The sequence below is a fragment of the Canis lupus genome, chromosome 33, assembly GCF_011100685.1.
Source record: "Canis lupus familiaris isolate Mischka breed German Shepherd chromosome 33, alternate assembly UU_Cfam_GSD_1.0, whole genome shotgun sequence".
Taxonomy (NCBI): domain Eukaryota; kingdom Metazoa; phylum Chordata; class Mammalia; order Carnivora; family Canidae; genus Canis; species Canis lupus.
Genome location: NC_049254.1, coordinates 18,172,992 through 18,194,077, shown reverse-complemented (window position 1 = coordinate 18,194,077; position 21,086 = coordinate 18,172,992). Strand labels below are relative to the sequence as shown.

The 21,086-nt window shown below is 37.6% G+C and overlaps 1 protein-coding gene across 2 annotated transcripts in view; it reads right to left on the bottom strand.

The window, feature by feature from the left end:
- The window catches only part of BOC (BOC cell adhesion associated, oncogene regulated), a 121,737-nt gene that overhangs the window by 81,527 nt on the left and 19,124 nt on the right, over nt 1-21,086 (bottom strand). The window lies entirely within an intron of this gene.

The window sequence follows — 21,086 nt, the reverse complement described above, 5'->3', positions numbered from 1 at the left end:
TTGCCCAGCGCAATAAAATAGGTGATTATCCAAGGGCTCATATATCACTTGGTGTTTACCCTTATTATAGTACCTACTGCATTGTTTGGTAATTAACCATTTTATGCTGTCATGTTTCTCAACCATAGGAGATGTCATTTACACTGTGGTGTATTTTCAATTTTCCTCAACTGATGTGATCCCCTTGAAACCCCTAGTTACCACTGTATTCCTAATACCTTGCACAACTTCTGGAATAAGATAGGCAGTAGATAGATGTTTTCTAAAGAGAGGAAAAACTGTAGATGCCACTGTATAGTATTTCTTACTCTCCCAGCTCTGGCCCCACAAATTCTCCCCACTTTCTTAGCTGTTTGATGTCTTAGGAGCTAATATGGTTTGACAGCACAATCTGATCGTGCAGGCACAGGCGGTTTAGGTGACAGAAAATAACGATTTGACCAAATTTGAAGCAGTGGCTGTGTACAGACAGTTTTGGTCCCTCAGATTGGGGCCTTTGATATTAAACACAGAAATGCTGATAGTTATCTCCGTCAAGAATGACCAATTCATAAAGTTACCATGCAGCATTCTGAAAAATAAACAGAAATGTTTAAATATACAAAGCAAGAAAAAATGTTTTATGGACGCAGAAAAACAACTTACAAGTGCATAACATGGGGGCGCCTGGGCGGCTCTGTCGTTTAAGTACCTGTCTTCAGCTCAAGTCATGATCCATGAGTCCAGGGATAGAGCCTGAGTCAGGCTCCCTGCTCAGTGGGGAGTCTGCTTCTCCCTCTCCCTCTGCCCCTAGCCCCACTCATGCTCACTCTCACTCTCTCAAATAAATAAAATCTTTTTAAAAAAAATACATAACATGCAGTTGTTAAAACTTATAAAACTATACTCCACAAAAAAGAATTTTACTGTATACAAATTTTTTTACAAATCAGTTATGGTGAGGGAGGCTCTACAATGTAATACAAATTGTAACAACTGAACCTAAATATAACAAACTAATACAATGATAATGTAGAAGAACTAACCCAAGTTTCTCTGGAAAACAGTATTTGACTACATATTATAAGGCCAAAAGAAAAACAAATACACAAAAAAGGTATTTTAGTAAATTTCTTTTCTTTTTTTAAAGAAAGATTTTATTTATTTGAAAGAGAGAGGGACAAGAGAGAGCATAACCATGGAGCAGGGAGAAGGAGAAGCAGGCTCCCCTGCTGAGCAGGGAGCCAGAAATGGGGCTCGATTCCAGGACCTTGGGATCATGACCCGAGCCAAAGGCAAAAGCTTAACGGACTGAGCCACCCAGATGCCCCAGTAAATTTATTTCTCAAAGGGATATGGATTAGCAATTCTGAAACTACTTTGTGTATATAGTAAGGGTGAACAAATAAGCACATTGTGGAAATGTAGAATGTATGCAGAAATAAATACATTGTAGAAATGTAAAATTTCATTGTAGAAATGAAAGCCAGGCTTTTCAAAGTCAGAGGAAGAAGTTACAAATAAGGAAAAGGGAAATATTAGAATGAAGGCTGTGTGTTAAATAAGAGTCAGAGGTAGCAGTATGAACTCATGGTTTTAAAAATATATATACAGAGAAAAGTACACAGAAATAAACATAGATGTGTATAGGCACCAAGTACACTCCTTGTATTCACACATACATTTCCTAGCTCTATCTGCTGAGAGGGCCCAAAAGCAATGACATTCCAGCAATAGTGTGCATACCCAGCACTCAAATTGTGATTTCTATATACCATTCTTCAGTAAAAGGAATTAGAAATTCTTCAAAAAGTATTTGATTCTAGGGCTAGGACATTTGGAAAAATACAAGATCAGCCAGGAATATCTTCTGTTGTCAACAAAGGAAGGAAGTACTCAATAAAGGGCTGGAGTATACAGAAAGGGCAGAGAAGCCAACCTGCAGCTAAAGCTGGCTACAATTTCAGCAATAAAGTAACTAGCAGTTTTATTGGATTATAACCAATAGACCAAAATAAGTATACCTGAATCCATACTGATATAAGTAACTGAATGAATGAATGAATAAAATAGAATAAAAGCAGAAACTCCTCATTATAGAATAATTCCAAATAATAAATGAGAAGGAGTTAGGAAAACAGAAAATCTTTATTAGAACATCACATTAATATTCTTTAGGGTGCTACAATCAGTGGGCAAAAGGTATTTTCATAGTCTCAAAATATCACCCCAAGATATTAATCACAAAACTTTTAACTGCCTTTACTTTGAACAAAGAGAGTAGATACCACCTCAACAAAGTGATTCATGTTGACATCACTAATAATAAGATATATTAATACTATGTCCCCCTAGTATGATACATTGAGAAAAACATATCACTTCTGTGCTATTCTTGCCCCAAAATGGAAAGCATCAGACAAACTGAAATTGAGAGACAATCTACAAAATAACGAATACTCTTCAAAAGTGTCAAGATCAAGAAAAAAGGAAATGTTACAGACTGAGAGCCAATGAGACATGACAACTGAATGTAAGATGGGACACCAAATTAAGTTCTATAACAGAAAAATATAGTAGTGGAAAAACTGAGGAAATCTAAGTAAGTTCATAGTTAAATTATTTTGAGAGTCAATAAAGATATTACAGGTGAAAATACTTCTCAAAGGGTAAAACACTTTACAAATATTAATTTTAATTTCACTGTCCCAACACAATGAAACATATGGCATTTTTTAAATATAAAAAAACCCCACAAGGCACAAATTTTTAGAAACAGGTAATTTTTGTAAAGTGGTCACTTTTTTTAAAAAACCTAAAACATATTTTTTTCAGCACTTAGCTATGTAATCAGATGTGAGATGTAACAATTCTTTTCTATAGCTTCTTTAGCAGTGAGCCCAGTCTGGTTGCCAGGACCATAAAAACAGAAGGCTGTTGATCATTAGTCTGTGTAAAACAGAGCACTTGGGCATCTCACATGGAACTCGCTTTTTAACTTGTTTCAAGAGGTGGCGCACAGAACTGAAAAGGGTATTGTATGCCTGAATGAGTGCACCAAAACACCAGGCCAGACTGGGGTGTGGGCACCCACTTATGTGTGCAACTGCCTTTTTACCTAATTAATCCTCTCCTTGCAAGCCTGAACGGGGCCTGTGAACTTCACATTCCACTAGTAACTGGAACTCTGGGTCCTACAAAACCTGGAGGCTTTAATGGAACATTATTTGTTCAGGGCCCTTGAAGCAATGATATCTAATGGAGCAGAAGCAAAGAGAAAATGCCCTGAGCTTTAGTAAGAACAGTTGATTTCCATCACAGACCTGGCCCTGTCACTCCCCTGCTTAGAAACCCTGGAGGGCTCCCTTCCTGGATGGAGTCCAAACTCTTCTGAACCAACCCTGGTCTCATCTTTCCACACACTCTTGCCACTCCCACCTTCTCCCCACCCCTCCCAAATCTCTAGGCTTGTGCTTCTCAAAATGTGGCTTACAGACTACCTGTAAGAAATAAGCTGATGGTATTTGTTTAAAATACAGATATCCTTGTCGGACCTCAGGGCCACTAAATCAGAAATTTCTGAGTGTAGAGACCTCAGGACTCAGTATGTTAAAACTAACTCCTCCAGCAATTCTTATAAACACAGAGTTTGGAGATACTGGTCTAGCCATATATAAACTGCCTGTTCCTTGAATTCAGCATACACTTTATTTCTCAGTCCCTGTGCTTTGCTCTTCTTTTCCTCTCCATAAACTTACTAAAGCTTCCTTTATTGAGTACTTTTGGTACGGTAAACACAGCCTGTACATTAAAGCTTCAAGGCCTAACTCATGTTTATGGATTATCTGATGCCTTTCCTGATCCCTTTCAAGCAATCAACAGAATTAACTGAGTATCTACTAAGCATCAGGTTCAACGTGCAAAAAAGGAAATAGATATGAACTAGATTCAGTCTCTGTCCTCAAGATGCTCAGTCAGAGTAACGGAGATCTTGTGTCTCTGTGTCCCAGAACCGCAGCACTGGAAGAGATTGAAGTGGCAGCTAGTCCAGATGGGGAGGCTCTTTATGGCATTAAGATGCACAGGCACCATAATAACTGTAGTTCATTGTGTGCCAAGCCAGCAGTGCTTTTCTTTCTAAAATGTCTATTACAAAAGGAATGCTAACGTGCTTTTCTAAGACGTTTGATTTGGCTACAAGTTTTACAGAAGTAATACTGAGGTTCTGATGTATTCCATTTCCTTCTCTACGTCTTAGAGAAAGCTTATGGCAGAACCAAGTATACAAGAACTCCAAGTGCGTGTTAGCATGGGGTGCACACAAAATAGGTCCTCACTAAATGTGCACCGAGTGAATGAATGAATCAGTGAGTGATCAATCTGCTTTATAATCTTCTAAAAATAATAAACCACCTCTGACAGCACTAGCCTGCAGCATGAGTCTCTGCTCTAATACTGAATATCCCTCACATTCTGGAACTTTGAGTTTACCCTCCCTTTTTTTCAGTCCTTTGTTCTCTTTTCAGATCTTTAGCTTTAATTTGTCAAAACTGTATTTCCCTCTATTTTTGTGAATTAATTTTTTTCTTCCTAGGTCTGTCACTTGGTACTTTCAAAGTTTCTTCTCCTCTCACTTTATTTCCCCCCCCCCCTTCTCCCCACCTCCCTCCCTGTGTCCCACATCCTGAGTGTGAAGGCAGGCAGGATTAATCTAGCCAGGAACATGATGTCTGAAAGCCATGACAGATGCACTAAAGTGTTTAGCGGTGATAAAAGGCAGCTCTGATGGGCTCTGTCAGGAATCCCTCAGGAACACGGAGGGAAATATTTGCTAACCCCTCTCCTGGCTCCAGGCCACCAGGCCTCACAACAGGATCATACCTAGAAAAGTCGAGGGAGAAAAGTGGTAAAACAAGAAAGTCTCCTTCCCCTCTTGGCACCCCACTCAAGAGACTTTTAACTAGAACCCAAATTCTCCTTTCTTCATCTTAAAGGCCCTGGCTTAAAACTGTGAGTGGCCACAAACTTTGATTTAAACCTTGGGTAGCTGAAAGAATACTGTAAGGCATTGGGACAGAAAACCATATAACCTACTTCTGGCTTGCAAAAAGAAAAGATGAGTGATAGTGAACAAGATCCCTTTAGTGCTGTGTTTAATCCAACATCCATGCTGTGTGTGTGTGTGTGTGTGTGTGTACACAAAACACACAAGCATGCCTGTGCATTTAACTTCTATTTCCCCTCCAAGTACATTCAAGTAATAATTTCTGAACTCTTATTATATGCCAGTCACTCTGGTTGGTTATAGAGAAACAGGGCAAATAAGGCAGGTCTTTGCCCTCAGGAAGCTCAAAATGCCTTTGGTAACAGATGCTCTAAAAGAGGCTTAGCCAGTGTTCTGGGAGAGTCCAGAATTTGGGGAGTTGGGAGAAAGGCATGGGGACAGAATAAAAAATAAATGAAATCTTCCAGAAAGTGGTAGCATCTTAGGTAGTAACCTAGGGAGGTTAGCTTTGGTAAATCAAGGAAAAAGAAGAAAAAGACTTCCAGCTATAGAGATGGGAAGTAGGAACATTCTAGGAGGAAAAAGCAATCTGATAAGTGGCATATCAGCAATCTGATAAGTGCTCAGGGAACAGATTAATAGGAAATTTCAATGCTAGCAAAATTTTAGGTTTTGTTTTGCAGTCAATAGAGACCACTAAAGAGCCTTTCCTTTTGAGCAGGAAAGTGACATAATTTATGTTTTATAGAAAATCAAGTTAGAATGACTCGTTAAGTAGTTACTGTAACACCCTAAGTGTGATACAGCAAGAGTCAGAACTGGATAATAGAAATGGGAATTAAAAGAATAGGAAAATATGATATTAGTTTCTAACTAAATTGTGGCTTTAGAGAGTAATGATATTAAGACAGAAAACTTTGGTTCAGGATGGTTGACTGGTCATGTACATTTATGTCTTTACTCCTAAGAATATATTAAATGATACTGAAAAAATAATAAAGTTATTAATACTCTTTAACCAAGATGGAAAGTGGGGGCATTTGGGCACAACAGATTTCAAATATTTATGGAAGACTAAAAGCAGATAAAAGAGTAGTGACCGGTGAAGCAGTGTGGAAGAAGCAGACCTGAGAATATACACAGAGAAAAGTTGGTCTGTCTATAGAGCCCTGGAGAAACTCAAGAGCTGAAGAGGCCAAAGCCTAAGTATAGGGAGAAAAAGCAAGAGTCTAGAGACATGACAGTCAACTTTCAACATATCCCCACTAACTGTGTACAAAAGTGCCAGGCAGTCAGGCACCAACAAATGGAAGGAGGGATAAATCTACTCTAAAGAAACAGAACAAACTATTTGGGAAAAGCTAAGGGAACTATTATGGAAGTTGACACCTCTGGCATTTAGGGAATCTCAAAACATAATGGCCTGTTTACTCTCTCCTCACCACTGGTGTGAACAGCCTCTTTTGATCTGTTCTACCTGCATACACAGAGCTCACAACCTGTCTGCCTGCTGCCTTATATGTAAGTGAGGAAATAAACATCTTAAAATATGAATAAGAAACATGGAGATAAACTAAAAGGAAAAGAGTAGAAGTAGGAAAAAATACAGAGAATGAAAACAGAACTGTAACAAGAAGGTACAAGTTTTGCTTTATTAATGCCATGGTTCTCAAATCATTCTAAGAATACAATAATTTGTAATAGCTTAAGTCAGATAAGAGTAGGATAGTATTTAGAAACACTTAAAACTATGGATACCTGAAATATCAATAATAATAATAATAATAAATTTATCTTCTGGGTTAGAAAGTAAAATACAGAGGAAATCTCATAGAAAGTAAAATTTAAAAGACAAACATATATAAGAGATGAGAAAAAAGACAAAACATCACTCCAGTTGTTCTAATATCTGATTAATAGAAAGATAAAATTAAGAAACAGGAAAAAGAAAAATTATAAAAGAAAAAATTTCACAGAACAGTAGGACATAAGTCCTCATATTTAAAAGTCCCATTAAGGGATGCCTCGGGGGCTCAGTCAGTTAAGTGTCTGCCTTTAGCTCAGGTCATGATCCTAGGGTCCCAGGACAGAGCCCTGCATTAGGTTCTCTATTCAGTGAAGAGTCCGCCCTCTCCCTCTCCTCCTGCCAGCTGCTCTCCCTGCCTGTGCGTTCTGTCAAATAAATAAAATCTTAAAAAAAAAAAAGTTTTAAAAGTCCCATTAAGTACCAAGCATAGTGAGTGAAAAAGATGCTTGCCTAGACATCTATTTGTGAACTTTTAGAACATCAAGGTGAAACAGAAGTTCCAAAAGCTTCCAAGGAATAGAAATTGAATACTTAGGGATGCCTGGGTAGCTCAGGAGTTGAGCATCTATCTGCCTTCAGCTCAGGGTGTGATCCTGGGTCCAGGGATAGAGTCCTACATCAGGCTCCCTATGAGGAGTCTGCTTCTCTCTCTGCCTATGTCTCTGCCTCTCTCTGTGTCTCTCATGAATAAATAAATAAAATCTTTTAAAAAAATTGAATATTTATAAAAAACTAGAATCATACATGGGATAGAAAACGTATTCAAAGAAATAACAGCTGAATGCTTCCTTAATATAGGGAAGGAAAGACACGTCTAGTTTAGGAAGCAGAGTCCCAAACAAGGTGAACCCAAAGAGGCCTACACCATGACACATAACAATTAAAATGTCAAACATTAAAGATAAAGAGAGAATTTTAAAAGCAGCAAAAGATGAGCAAAAAGTTACATATAAGAGAAACAGCATAAGGTTATCAGCTGACTTTTCAGCAGAAACTGCAGGCCATAAGAGAGTGACATGCTATATTCAAAGTATAGAAAGGTAAAAACTTACAATCAAGACTACTCTACCTTAATAAAATCTTAAGAAAAAAAAAAAAAAAGGAATACTCTACCTGGCAAGATTATCATTCCAAATAGAGAAATAAAGGACTTCCCAGAATAACAACAACAAAAAATTAAAGGAGTTTACCACCACTAAACTGACCTTAGAAGAAATGTTAAAGCAACTTCTTTAAATGAAAAAGAAAAGGCCATAATCACACATAAGAAAATCATGAATAAAACATTGTAAAATATGACCATATATATATATACATATACACACACACACACATATATACACACACACACATATATAAAAATTGAGATGAAGAGTAAAAGTGGAAATTCCTTTAGAATGTGCTTAAATTTAAGTGACCACCAACTTAATATAGACTACTATATACTTAAGATGTTATATAAAAACCTCGTGGTAACCACAAACCCAAAACCTATAATAGTTACACAAAAATAAAGAGAAAGGCAAATACAACACCACAGAAAGTCATTACAGAGAGAGCAAGAGAAGAAGAGAGGAAAAGAGAATTAACTACAAGAACATCCAGAAAACAAAGTGGCAATAAGTACACACCTATCAATAATTATTTTAAATATAGTCTAAATGTGCCAACCAGGAGACATAGGGTGATGGAATGGATGAAAAAACAAGACCCATTTATATGCTGCCTACAAAAGCCTCACTTCAGACCTAAAGACATATAGACTGAAAGAGATGGAAAAAGAAGAGCTGGAAAAAGATATCCCATGTAAATGGAAGTGAATAAAAAAGAGCTGGGGAGGCAATACTTATATCAGACAAAATAGACAGGATACAACAATTATGAATCTCTATGTGCCCAACACTGGAACAGCAAAATGCATAAAGGAAACATTAACAGACATAAAGGAAGAAACTGACAGTAATATAATAATAGTAGGGAACTTCAATACCTCACTTACATCAATGGAGAGATCATTGAGGCAGAAAACCATTAAGGAAAAAGGTTTTTTTTTTAAGATTTTATTTATTCATGAGAGACACACAGAGAGAGAAAGACAGAGACACAGGCAGAAACAGGCAGAGGGAGAAGCAGGCTCCATGCAGGGAGCCCGATGTGGGACTCGATCCTGGGATTCTAAGATCATACTCTGCCTGGTGAAAGGTAGGCGCTAAACCGCTGAGCCACCCAGGGACCCCAGAAACAGTATTTTTGAATGACACATTGGACCAGATGGACTTAACAGATATATACAAAACATTCCATTCAAAAACAACAGTATACACATTCTTTTCAAGTGCACATGTAACATACTCCAGGACAGATCACATGTTAGGCCACAAAACAAATCTCAATAAATTTAAGAAGACTAAAATCATATCATGCATATTTTATGACTACAACAATTTGAAACTAAAAATCAATCACAAGAAAAAGACTGGAAAAAAGAAACGTGGAGGCTAGCCAACATGTTATTGTACAATCAATAAGTAAGCAGAGAAATCATAGAAGAAACTTAAACAAACATGGAGACAAATGAAAATGAAAACACAATGGTCTAAAATCTTTGGGGTACAGTGAGAGGAGAGAGAAATATACAGCAACACAGGCATACCTCATAAAACAAGAAAACCTTGAATAAATAATTTAACCTTACATCTAAAGGATCTAGAAAAATAAAAACAAACAAAGCCCAAGATGAGTAGAAGGTAGGAAATACCATAGATCAGAGCAGAAATAAGTGACATGGATACACACACCAAATAAATAAATAAATAAATAAATAAATAAATAAATAAATAAAACCAGGAGGTGGTTCTTTGAACTGATAAACAAAACTGATAAACCTTTATCCAACTCATTAAGAAAAAAAGAGAAAGGAGACAGACAAATAAAATCAGAAATGAAAGAAAAGTTACTACTGCCACATCAGAAATACAAAGGATTTTAAGAAAATACTATGAAAAATAACATACTAACAAACTGGACAACCTAAGAAAATAGATAAATTCCTAGGTACACAATCTTCCAAAACTGAATCCAGAAGAAACAGAAAAGCCTAACAGACCAAGTACTAGTAATGAAATTGAATCAGTAAAAAAAAAAATTACTGTCCAGCACCAGATGGATTCATGAGTGAATACTACCAAATGTTAAAGAGTTAATAGCTATTCTCAAACTATTCCAAAAAATAGAAAAGGAAGGAAAACCTCCAAGTACATTCTACGAGGTCAGCATTATCCTAATACCAAAACCAGACAAAACACTACAGAACTACAGGGCAATAAAACTATAGGCCAATATTCCTGATGGAAACAAATGCAAAAATCCTCAACTAAAAATCAGCAACCCACATTCAACAATATGTTGAAAGATCATTCATGATTAAGTGAAATTTATTCCAGGGATGCAAGGATGGTTCAATACTTGCAAATCAACTAATGTTATACACCACATTAACAAAACAAAGTATAAAAATCATATGATCATCTCAATAGATGCAGAAAATGCATCTGACAAAATTCAATATCTATTCATGATAAAAAACACCTCAACAAAGTGGATTTACTTATTTTTTTTTAATTTTTTTTAATTTATTTATGATAGTCACAGAGAGAGAGAGAGAGGCAGAGACATAGGCAGAGGGAGAAGCAGGCTCCATGCACTGGGAGACTGACGTGGGATTCGATCCTGGGTCTCCAGGATCGCGCCCTGGGCCAAAGGCAGGCGCTAAACCACTGCGCCACCCAGGGATCCCAACAAAGTGGATTTAGAGGGAACATATACCAAAATAATAAAACCTGCATATGAAAAAGCAATAGCTAATGTCATACTCAATGGTGAAAAACTGAGAGCTTTTCCTCTAAGGTCAGGAACAAGATAGGGATGTTCACTCAGTATTTTTATTCAATAAGGCACTAGAAGTCTTAACCCCAGCCACCAGCCAAGGAAAAGAAATAAAAGGATGAAGTTAAACTGTCTCTCTCAGCAGAAGACACAATACTATATCTAGAAAACCCTAAAGACTCCATCAAAAAACTATTAGAAGTAATAAATGAATTCAGTTAAGTTGCAGGATTCAAACTTAATACCCAGAAATAGGCTGCTTCTCTATAAACTAAAAACAAAGTAGCAGAAAGAGAAATTAAGAACATAATATTATTTACAAATTGTATAAGAAATAATAAAATACCAAGGAAGAGACTTAACTAGGGATATGAAAGACCTATGTTCTGAAAACTAGAAAACACTAATGAAAAAAAACTGAAGATGATACAAATAAATGGAAAGATATCCCATGCTGACAGAAGAATTTATATTGTTAAAACGTCTCTACTCCTCAAAGCAGTCTACATATTTAATGCAATTCATATCAAAATACCAACAGCATTTTTTCACAGAACTAGAAAAAATACTACTACAATTTGTATGGAATCACAAAAGACTCTGAATAGCCAAGGGAATCTTGAGAGAGAAGAACAAAGCTGGAAGAATCACAATTTCAGATTTCAGAATATTCAACAAAACTGTAGTCCTCAAAACAGTAGGATACTGGTACAAAAAATAGACATATAGATCAAATGAACAGAAGAGAGGCCCCAGAAATAAACCCTCACTTACATGGTCAAGTATTCCATGACAAAGGAGGCAAGAACACAGAATGAGGATAAAACAGTCTCTTCAACAAATAGTGCTAAGAAAACTGGACAGCTACATGCAGAAGAATGAAATTGACCACACCATACACAAAAATGAACTCAAAATGAACCAGAGACCTAAATGTGATACCTGAAACCATAACACTCTTAGAAGAAAAATTGGAGGCAATTTCTTTGACATTGGCTTTTTTTTTTTCTAGATATGTTTCCTAAAGCAAGAAAAACAAAAGCAAAAATAAACTATTGGGACTAGTCCAAAATAAAAAGCTTTTGCACAGTGAAGGAAACCATCAACAAAACAGAGAGGCCATCTACTGAATAGGAGAAGTTATCTGCAAATTATACATCTGATAATGTGTTAATATCCAAAATATATAAGGAACTTATACAACTCAACACCAAAAAACCCAAATATGATTAAAATAGCCAGAGGACCTGAATAGATATTTTTCCAAAGACATATAAATGGCCAATAGACATGTGAAAAGATGCTCAACATCACTCATCATCAGGGAAGTGCAAATCAAAACCACAATTAGGTGTCATCATACACTTGTCAGAATGGCTAGAATCATAAAGACAAGAAATAACAAGTGTTGGTGAGGAGACGGAGACAAAGGAACCCTCATGCACTGTTGGTAGGAATGCAAATGGGTGCAGTCACTGTGAAAAACAGTATGGAGGTTCCTCAAAAAAATTCAGAATAGAACAACCATTTGATCCAGTAATTCCACTACTGGGTATTAACCCAAAGAAAACAAAAACACTAATTTGAAAAGATATACATACACACCCCCATGTTTATTGTAGCATTATTTATAACAGCTTATAGAAGCAACCCAAGTGCCCATCCATAGATGAATAAAGAGATGGTATATTTACACAATGGAATATTACTCAGACATTAAAAAGAGTAAGATCTTGCCATTTCCAACAACATGGATAGAGCTAGAGAATATTATGCTAAGTGAAATAAGTCAAAGACAAATACCATATGACTTCACTTACATGTGGAATCTAAAAAACAAAACAGACAAATCATAAACCAACAAAAAGCAGAGTCAGAGTCAGACCCATAAATACAGGGAACAAAAAGATGGCTGCCAGAGGAGGTGAGGGGATGGGCAAAGTTGGTGAAGGGGATTGGGAGAAACAGGCTTCCAGTTATGGAGTGACTAAGTCACGGAGATGAAAGGTCCAGCATAAGGAATATAGCCAGCAGTGTCATAATAGTGTTGTATGGTGACAGATCATAGCTATACTTTTGGTGAGAGTAACATATAAAATTGTTGAATCATGTTGTACATCTGAAACTAATGTAACATTGTGTGTCAATGATACAAAAAAATGAGCATCCGATTAGAATCAGCATCAGATCTCTTTTTTTTTTTAGCATCAGATCTCTTAACAGAAATCATCCAAATACAATATACAGCAATGCCTTCAGATTATGAGAAAGATTGTTTTTAACTTGTTCTACACCTTACCAGACTATCAATTAAGTATGAAGGCTGAATAGAGACATTTTCTGATCCAAAAAACCAAAAAATTTAACTCCTGTATACTTTTTCATACAATGTTATTTGAGGAGAAAGGAATATATGGTACTCAGAAAACAATGGATCCAAACTACATCAGTGAAGTCCCAGTACGACAGCTATGTAGTAGATTTAAAAAGCAGCCAGCCTAAATTAGAGCAGGAGGACATATCTAGAAGAAATACCTTCCAAGAAAAAAAAAAGTGGGTGGTATCAGAAGTAATGCTAAAATGAAGAGGTTTTGCTAAATGCAACTTTAACAGAGGCAAATAAAAAAGAGGGAAATCCCCCAACAAAGGCATTTAGAAACTCCAGAGAAAAATCAAACAACTAAAAAAGTAAGGCAATTTAATCATTGTGAGGCACTTAGGACTACAGTTAATAATTATTACATAGCCATAATACTGTTAATATAGCTTATTGATTTAAAATCTTTAGGGTCAGTCCTCATATAAAGGATAGAAGACAATGTTGGCTGAAGATAGAATATAAACATTACCAACTTTGACAATGTAAAAGTAAAAGGACAGAGGACAGGAGCTGGGAGATGGAGAAAGGTAAGGGTGCCAATATCCTATTTTCAAAGCAGGGAGTCAAAAACCAGTTTGCAGGTGACAGAACTACTGACAGGTATTATTTACAATGGAAATAAGCAGAAGTGGCACATCCTAGTTATTGGCCTGTCATCCAGGAGAGAAGGTTGGGGGAGCTCCTTATGGGGTGTGCATTCCAGGGAACAGATCTCTGCAGCATCTTCCAGCACAGGGAAATGCTATCTCTAAGAAGTGATCTACCTCTGCAAACTCTGAAGGCCTAGGGGAGTAGAGGCTATAGAATCAAATCTTCAGGGACATCAGTCTTGATGATCCCATATTATGTTTCAGGGTCCTAATATTTTCCTGATTTTAGCGTAGCAGACCTGTCTTTGCTGAGCACTCTAACATTGCTGGAGCTCTGCAACTTTAACTATGAGATTTGGTTTTTGTTCATCCTACTCTTAGCTGTACCTTTGTAAGCTACCAAAGAGGCCTTATGGCTCTCACATTGTCCTTTTTCTGCTTACTAATGACCCCATTTCTCATTAGCCCTCTGCAGGCAGTCAACACATCTTTGCAGTAACTGGAGACCCACTGTCTTTGTAGACACTTTGAAACCCCAAGGTTTTTCAAATACTTGACCCATCCCACCTGCCATGGCATCTCTCTACATGGAGATATTTTTACCTTTTGTGAAATCTTCAGTGCCTGAACCACCACTGTGTGATCATCCATGCCACACACATCCCTTATGATGGTGTCCTCTTGCCCACTGGTCATTGAAGGAGTAAGCCTCAGAATGCTATTTACTGCACCTCTTCTTGCATCACTTCTAGTACCCCTATGTTAGTTTAGGTCCTCTGAGGAACAATGCCAAGATAGGATAAAAAGTGCAAGACATTTATTAGGGAACATCTGTGAAGGAAAACGTGGAGGGAGACAGAGGAGGCTGACAGATAAGGCACAGGTCTGGGAAGGAAAAAAGGTTGGGCAAAAAAAATCTTAGATGATGTGCAGTCTAAAGAAGTTTCAGCAAAGCTGATGGCCAGTTTTTGGATGAAAGCTGCCTTTCTGAGGAATGCCACTTCTCCCACGAATGGGCCTGGCTTCATATCCCTGGTATGCTTACATTGCAGCCTCTGTATATGGATATGGATTTCACAGCATGGCAGCTGGGACCCTTAGTCAATAACTCAGACATCTGAAACATGTTTTCATGAAATTCACAGATGGTTCTTCTTGTGGATTTTTTTTTTTACCACGTGTACATTTTACTTTAAAAAAGAAGATAAAGCTGATACAAGCATATTGTCGTAGCAATGGGAATAACTAACAAGAAAATATTCAGTAGTTCTTTCCGTGGAGCAAGGCTACATTTCAGAAGGGTGGGAGAAGAGACTGGTACTTTTTATCAGTGTCTCTTTAGTACTATTTGTTTTTTCACCCACATACCTTCTTTACTTTCATTTTCTTTATTATTAAGAAACTGAAAGAACAGAAAGAGAAGTCAGGAAAAAAGAACTGGGGAGATAAGTTTTCTTCTGAAAATAAATTAATATTATTTATTAAACACCTTATTATCACTAATCCTTGGGACATTTCCAACAGGTAGAAAATATTATCCCCATTTTACAGATAATGACACCAAGATTGAGGATCAAGTTTTAGGTCAAGGATTTTGCTAAAGACCACATAGCTAATAAGTGGCATCAGGATTTGAACCCAGGTCTAGATTCATGCTCTTTCTACAATAGGGACAAGGCGGTTGATGGATGGAGGCCATGTGGGGGTGAGCCATAGTCTGATCATTGGCTCATAAGGCCAGCCTAAACAATGCCTTGGCCCAACAGGGTTCTCAGGGATCAGAGGGGCCAGTGTTAGTCATTGTTTAATTATACTATACATATTTAGCCTTTTAAATCTTTTCTGAGAAATCATTTCATTCTAACCCCTTAATCATCCTTGATTATCATCCTATAATAAAACAGTGGGGAGGAAGATGCCTGTGGCTCAGAGTCTGGGCCTCTCTAGAGCAGGACTGGAAGCTGGATGAAGTCAGCAGCCTGTTTTCTTCAGAGGTGGACAGAGCACACACATACTATCTGCTCCGTGCAGACACCCTGAGCAGGGACCAGCCCAGAAGGCAGCCAGCGACTCCCTCTGTTTATCCTACAGTCTGAAAGAGAGAGACTCTTTGCAGACAAGTGTAATCTTTCTTGATAAACATATTAGTTTTCTGTCTCAGCTCAGTGGAGACTCAGATCCGTAGGTCTGTGATACAAACTCTAATAATATTTTCTTTTTCTATGGTGACTTCTCCTGGATTGGTTTAGACAGTAGAGGAGAAAGTCAGAGGGGGCCAGTGTCCAAAAAACAGCAGTCTTTGGCCTCAGGATAAGTGAGATCACAATGTGATATTCTACTGCCATCAATGGGCAGGTGACTGCCAAGAAAGCCAGCCTTATGTCTGAAGAAGTTTTGCAAAGGGAGAGTGAGGGACAGAGGAGCAGAGTCTGGAGTCAGTAAGTGTCCTGGGTGAGTTGACAGGTGTTTGACTGATACCACCTCATTTAGCACAACTAACTGCTGCTGACCCCAGCACCTCTGAGCCAGGGGTTGATAGTAATAGTAACCACTTTGCAGGACTAAATGATAAAAGGCAAATTAAGTATTTAGCCAGTACCCGGCAAGCACTCACTGTATGTTAACGGTTTCTGTTAAGAAACCTTCTAGTGTACTATTTTATTCTCAGAGGCTGAACTTATGTTGATGGGACTTTTGAAATAGATGAGTTCTGAATTTGTATGCAATTAGATCTACTAATTTTTTCCTTTCTGCTTTCTTTCTTGACTTTTTTGCTTTTTCTCTTATGATATAAATATACACTATATTTTCTTAGAGTTTTTTTTAGTTTCCCTTTATTGTTTATGTTTGCCTCTTTAATCCACATGGAATGCATTTCAGAATATGGTATGAGGTAAGGAGGTAATTTTTTTTCCAAATAAACAATTTTCCCAAAGCCATGTATTGAGATACCACTTTTATCTTATACTGATTTATTTACACATATATTTCAGTTTACTTTTTTAAAAGATTTTATTTATTTGAGAGTGCAAGAGAGCACAAGTGGTGGGGAGGAAGGGCAAAGACAGAGGGAGAAACAGGCTCCCAACTGAGCATGGAGCCCTACCTGGGGCTCAAACCCAGGATCCTGGGATTATGACCTGAACCAAAGGCAGATGTTTAACCAACTGAGCCACTCATGCACCTTGAGTTTATACACTTTGAAGCAACTTCTATTCTAACATTCCTTAGTAATTTAAAGTTAATAACAGAAGATTTCTATTTAATAGTTAACCTTTTAAAATCCTGCTCAAATTATCAATGCCTCTGGAATGGACTCCATATACTGCTGATGAAAGAGTAGTATAGGTCAACTTTCTGGAGAGAAATTTGGTTTTGAAATGTTTATCTACCAAATAGTTATTACACTCCTGGCAACCTTTCCTAGGGAAAAGTAAAAAAGTTCAGGCAAATATTTATGTATATATGTATATTTATGTATTTACGTATAAAGCTGCCTATGTTGCCATTATTTGTAAAAGCAAAAAGCTGGAAACATTGTTTTTTGAAGAGTATAATTATGCATATTATATTATTTATAGAATGGAATTAAATCATTAAAACTGTATTTTTGAAAAAACACAGAAAATGCATTTTTATATTAAGTAAAAATACAGTAAACAAAATTTTACATATAATGTTAACTCATTATGTTTTGGAAAACAAACTTTAATCACACTGGTCTTTAACTTCCTTGAACAAACTCTTTTCAACCTCAGGAACTTGGCACATTCTGGTTTCTCTCCTGGAAAGTATTTCCACCTGTTCTTTCTAAAGCTGGCTCTTTTTTATATTTTAGATCTTTGCTTAAATGTATCATTTCAGAGAATCTTTCTCTAACTAGCATATCAAAAGGAGATCCAGATGCCCTCCCTAAGTCTCCATGTTTAAGCATCTAATTATACTTTCCACGAGTGAGTTGTCTTTTCATTTAGAAAGTTTACACCCTAACATCTCAGACTATATTTTTCTATTTTGTCTGCAAAGTGCCCATTCATGTGATCTGAACACAATGAATATGCACTGTATATTGCCCAGTCCACTCTTCTATTTCCTAAAGATTTAAATTTGTATCCTTAAAATAATCCACACACAAAAGAATGAAACTGGACCCTTATTTTACACCACTTACACAAATTAACTTGAAATGGATCAAAGATGTAAATGTAATACCCGAGACCATAAAACTCCTAGAACAGAGAGAAAAAGCTCCTTGACATTGGTTTTGGCAATCATTTTTTGGATATGACACCAAAAGCACAAGTACCCAAAACAAAAATAAACAAGTGGGACTACATCAAACTGAAGAGCTTCTTTCTACACAGGACAGAAAACTATCAACAAAATGAAAAGGCAACCTAACAGAGTAGGAGAAAATATTTCTAAATTGTATATAAGGGGTTAATATTCAAAGCATATAAGGAAGCCATACAATTCCATAGCTAAAATACCCAAAAAACCAAAAACCACACAAAAAGTCTGATTTTTAAAATGGGCAAAGAATCTGAAAAATTTTCCAAAGGAGATATACAAATAGCCAATAGGTACATGGAAAGATCCTCAACATCACTAATTATCAAATCATGCAAATCAAAGCCACAGTGAGATATCACCCCACACCTGTCAGAATGGCTATTATCAAAAAGACAAGAGATAACAAGCATCGGTGAAAAGATGGAGAAAAGGGAACCCTCGAGCACTGTTGGTGGAAATATAAATTGGTGCAGTCACTCAGAAAAACAGTACGGAAGTTCCTTTAAAAATTAAAAATAGAACTACTGAATAATCCTACTTCTGGGTATATATCTGAAGGAAATGGAAAAAGAAGAAAAGAAAAGAAAAGAAAAAAGAAAAGAAAAGAAAAAGAAAAAAAGAAAAGAAAAGAAGAAAAGAAAAGAAAAGAAAAGAAAAAGAAAAAGAAAAAGAAAGGAAAAGAAAAAAGAAAAGAAAAGAAAAGAAAAGAAAAGAGAAAAGAAAAGGAGGGTGCCTGGGTGGCTCAGTTGGTTGATCAAGTGACTGCCTTGGGCTCAGGTCATGATCTCAGGGTTCTGGGATCTAGCTCCACTGCAGGCTTCCCTGCTGAACAGGGAGTCTGCTTCTCCCTCTGCCCCTCCCCCCTGTTCATGCTTGCTCACGCTCAAATAAATACTTTTAAAAAATAAAGGTGGGATCCCTGGGTGGCGCAGCGGTTTGGCGCCTGCCTTTGGCCCAGGGCGCGATCCTGGAGACCCAGGATCGAATCCCACATCGGGCTCCCGGTGCATGGAGCCTGCTTCTCCCTCTGCCTATGTCTCTGCCTCTCTCTCTCTCTCTGTGTGACTATCATAAATAAATAAAAAAAAATTTAAAAATAAAATAAAAAATGAAGGGTATGAAATCATTATCTTTAAAAGATATCTACACGCCTGTGTTCACAGCAGCATTATTCACAATAGCTAAGACACAGAAACACCCTGTATCTGTCTAGAGATGAATGGGGCAAATGTGATAAACGCACATACACACTGGAATATTATTTAACCATAAAAAGGAAATCCTGCCATTTAAGACAATGAGGATGATGAATCTTAAAGGCATTATTATGCTGAAATAAGTCAGAGAGAGAAAGACAAATCAGGTATAATTTCATTTACATGGGAATATAAAGAAACTGAACTCATAGGAACTGAGAGTGGATTGGTTGCCTAGGCATAGGGGTGAGGGTAATGAAGGAGTAATAATGTGTGAAGATGGTCAAAGGGTCCAAACTGCAAGTCAGAAGATGAGTAAGTCCTGGGGATCTAACATACAGCATGGTGACTACCGTTAACAGTGCTGTATAGTATACCTGAAAGCTTCTAAGACAGTAAATCTTGAAAGTTCTCACAGAACACACAAGCACACCCAAAAATGTCACTATGTGAGGTGATGAATCTCTTAACTAACCTTATTTTGGTAATCCTTTCACAATATATACATGTATCAAACTACTACACTGTACATTTTAAACTTACACAATGTTATATGTCAATTATATCTCAATAAAACTGGGGGGGAATAGCATCTCATTGTGTAGTCATCGCTGCAGGGTGAACTGTGCACAGAAATAAGTTGCTGGTGATCAAACTTAAGGCAGATGTAAACATAAAACAGTGAGATATTTCTAGAGGGTATGTGTCAATAGCCAGGGCCCCCTCTACCACCTGTATTCCCTTAAATTCATGTCAGAAAGAGGATGAGTGTCTGGAGAGAGTGAAGTCAAGCTGCGAATCAGAGCCATATGCCACTTCTCTTCTAGGTAGATGGGCCCTGAGGTAATTGGACCCAGGTGCCTTGGAGAGGGGGGGGGGGGCCCAGAGCTTTCAGGGTGTAATCAAGCCTACTTAACTAATGATTATAAACAGCCCGTGTCCTTCGCTTGTCAGAGTTCTCTGGGCCTCTAATCTGACAAGACTCTGCAGTCCCTCCAGTCAAACCAATTCCTCCTATCCCCCTGCTGTTCCCACACCCCAGTTCCCATTGCTTTTGTCCTTCTGCTGCTGAAGGGGTACTGCTTCAATTCCTCTTTCCAGCCCCAGAGTGAATCTGGTGAATCTCTAGCCCATGACACCCAGTATCAAGGATTCCCAAAGTGCAGCTCCAACTAGGCAAAGACGCAGAATCCAGGCCCTCTGCACAGGTGGGGTTTCCCCACAGTGGTCCTGGGTCCAACACAAAATCATGGCGATTACTCACCTGGCAAACTTCACAGTGACTGCCAAGCCCCCAGCACAATTCCTGGCCTACCATAGTTCATAAAAATCACACCAAAGACTTATCACAACCAATGCTTGACGTTCACAAGTACTTGCAGTTTTTACAATTGTGGCCAACCTTTAGAATCTATGAAATGTGAATTTCATTTTCTGGAGGCCCAAGTTTGAATTTGTGTGGCTAATCCATGGGGTCTAATAATTGAGCTAAGGCAACTGCTCAGCATCCAGATTTCAAAGCAACTTTGTGTATTTTCTTATATCACATGGGCAGTAATATGAACTCTCCATAACATTTTCAGTAATAGCCTCATTTGTGGGGGAAATTGTGCTTTAGACATCTACGAAAGTAGAGATCTAGGAGGAGATCCTTTTGATTTTACAACTCCAATTATGCTCCTTATTTTCTAACTCTTCCCCTAGGTTCTAAGATAAACCAAGATAAATTCCATGTCCTTAGACAAGGTTAACTTGGTGTCTTCGGGCTGTCAAAAGTCCGTAAAGAAGCTTGGAAGAGTGTCCATTTCACAGATCTTAGCCACAGAGGTGGGCAAGCCTGTGACATGCCTTCAAACTGTGTCCACAGGGTCACCATCCCTACCCCAAAGCAAAGGAAGCTCCTGTTGCAGCCTGCTCAGGGGTTGGCTATAGTCAACCTGGGGTTGGCCTC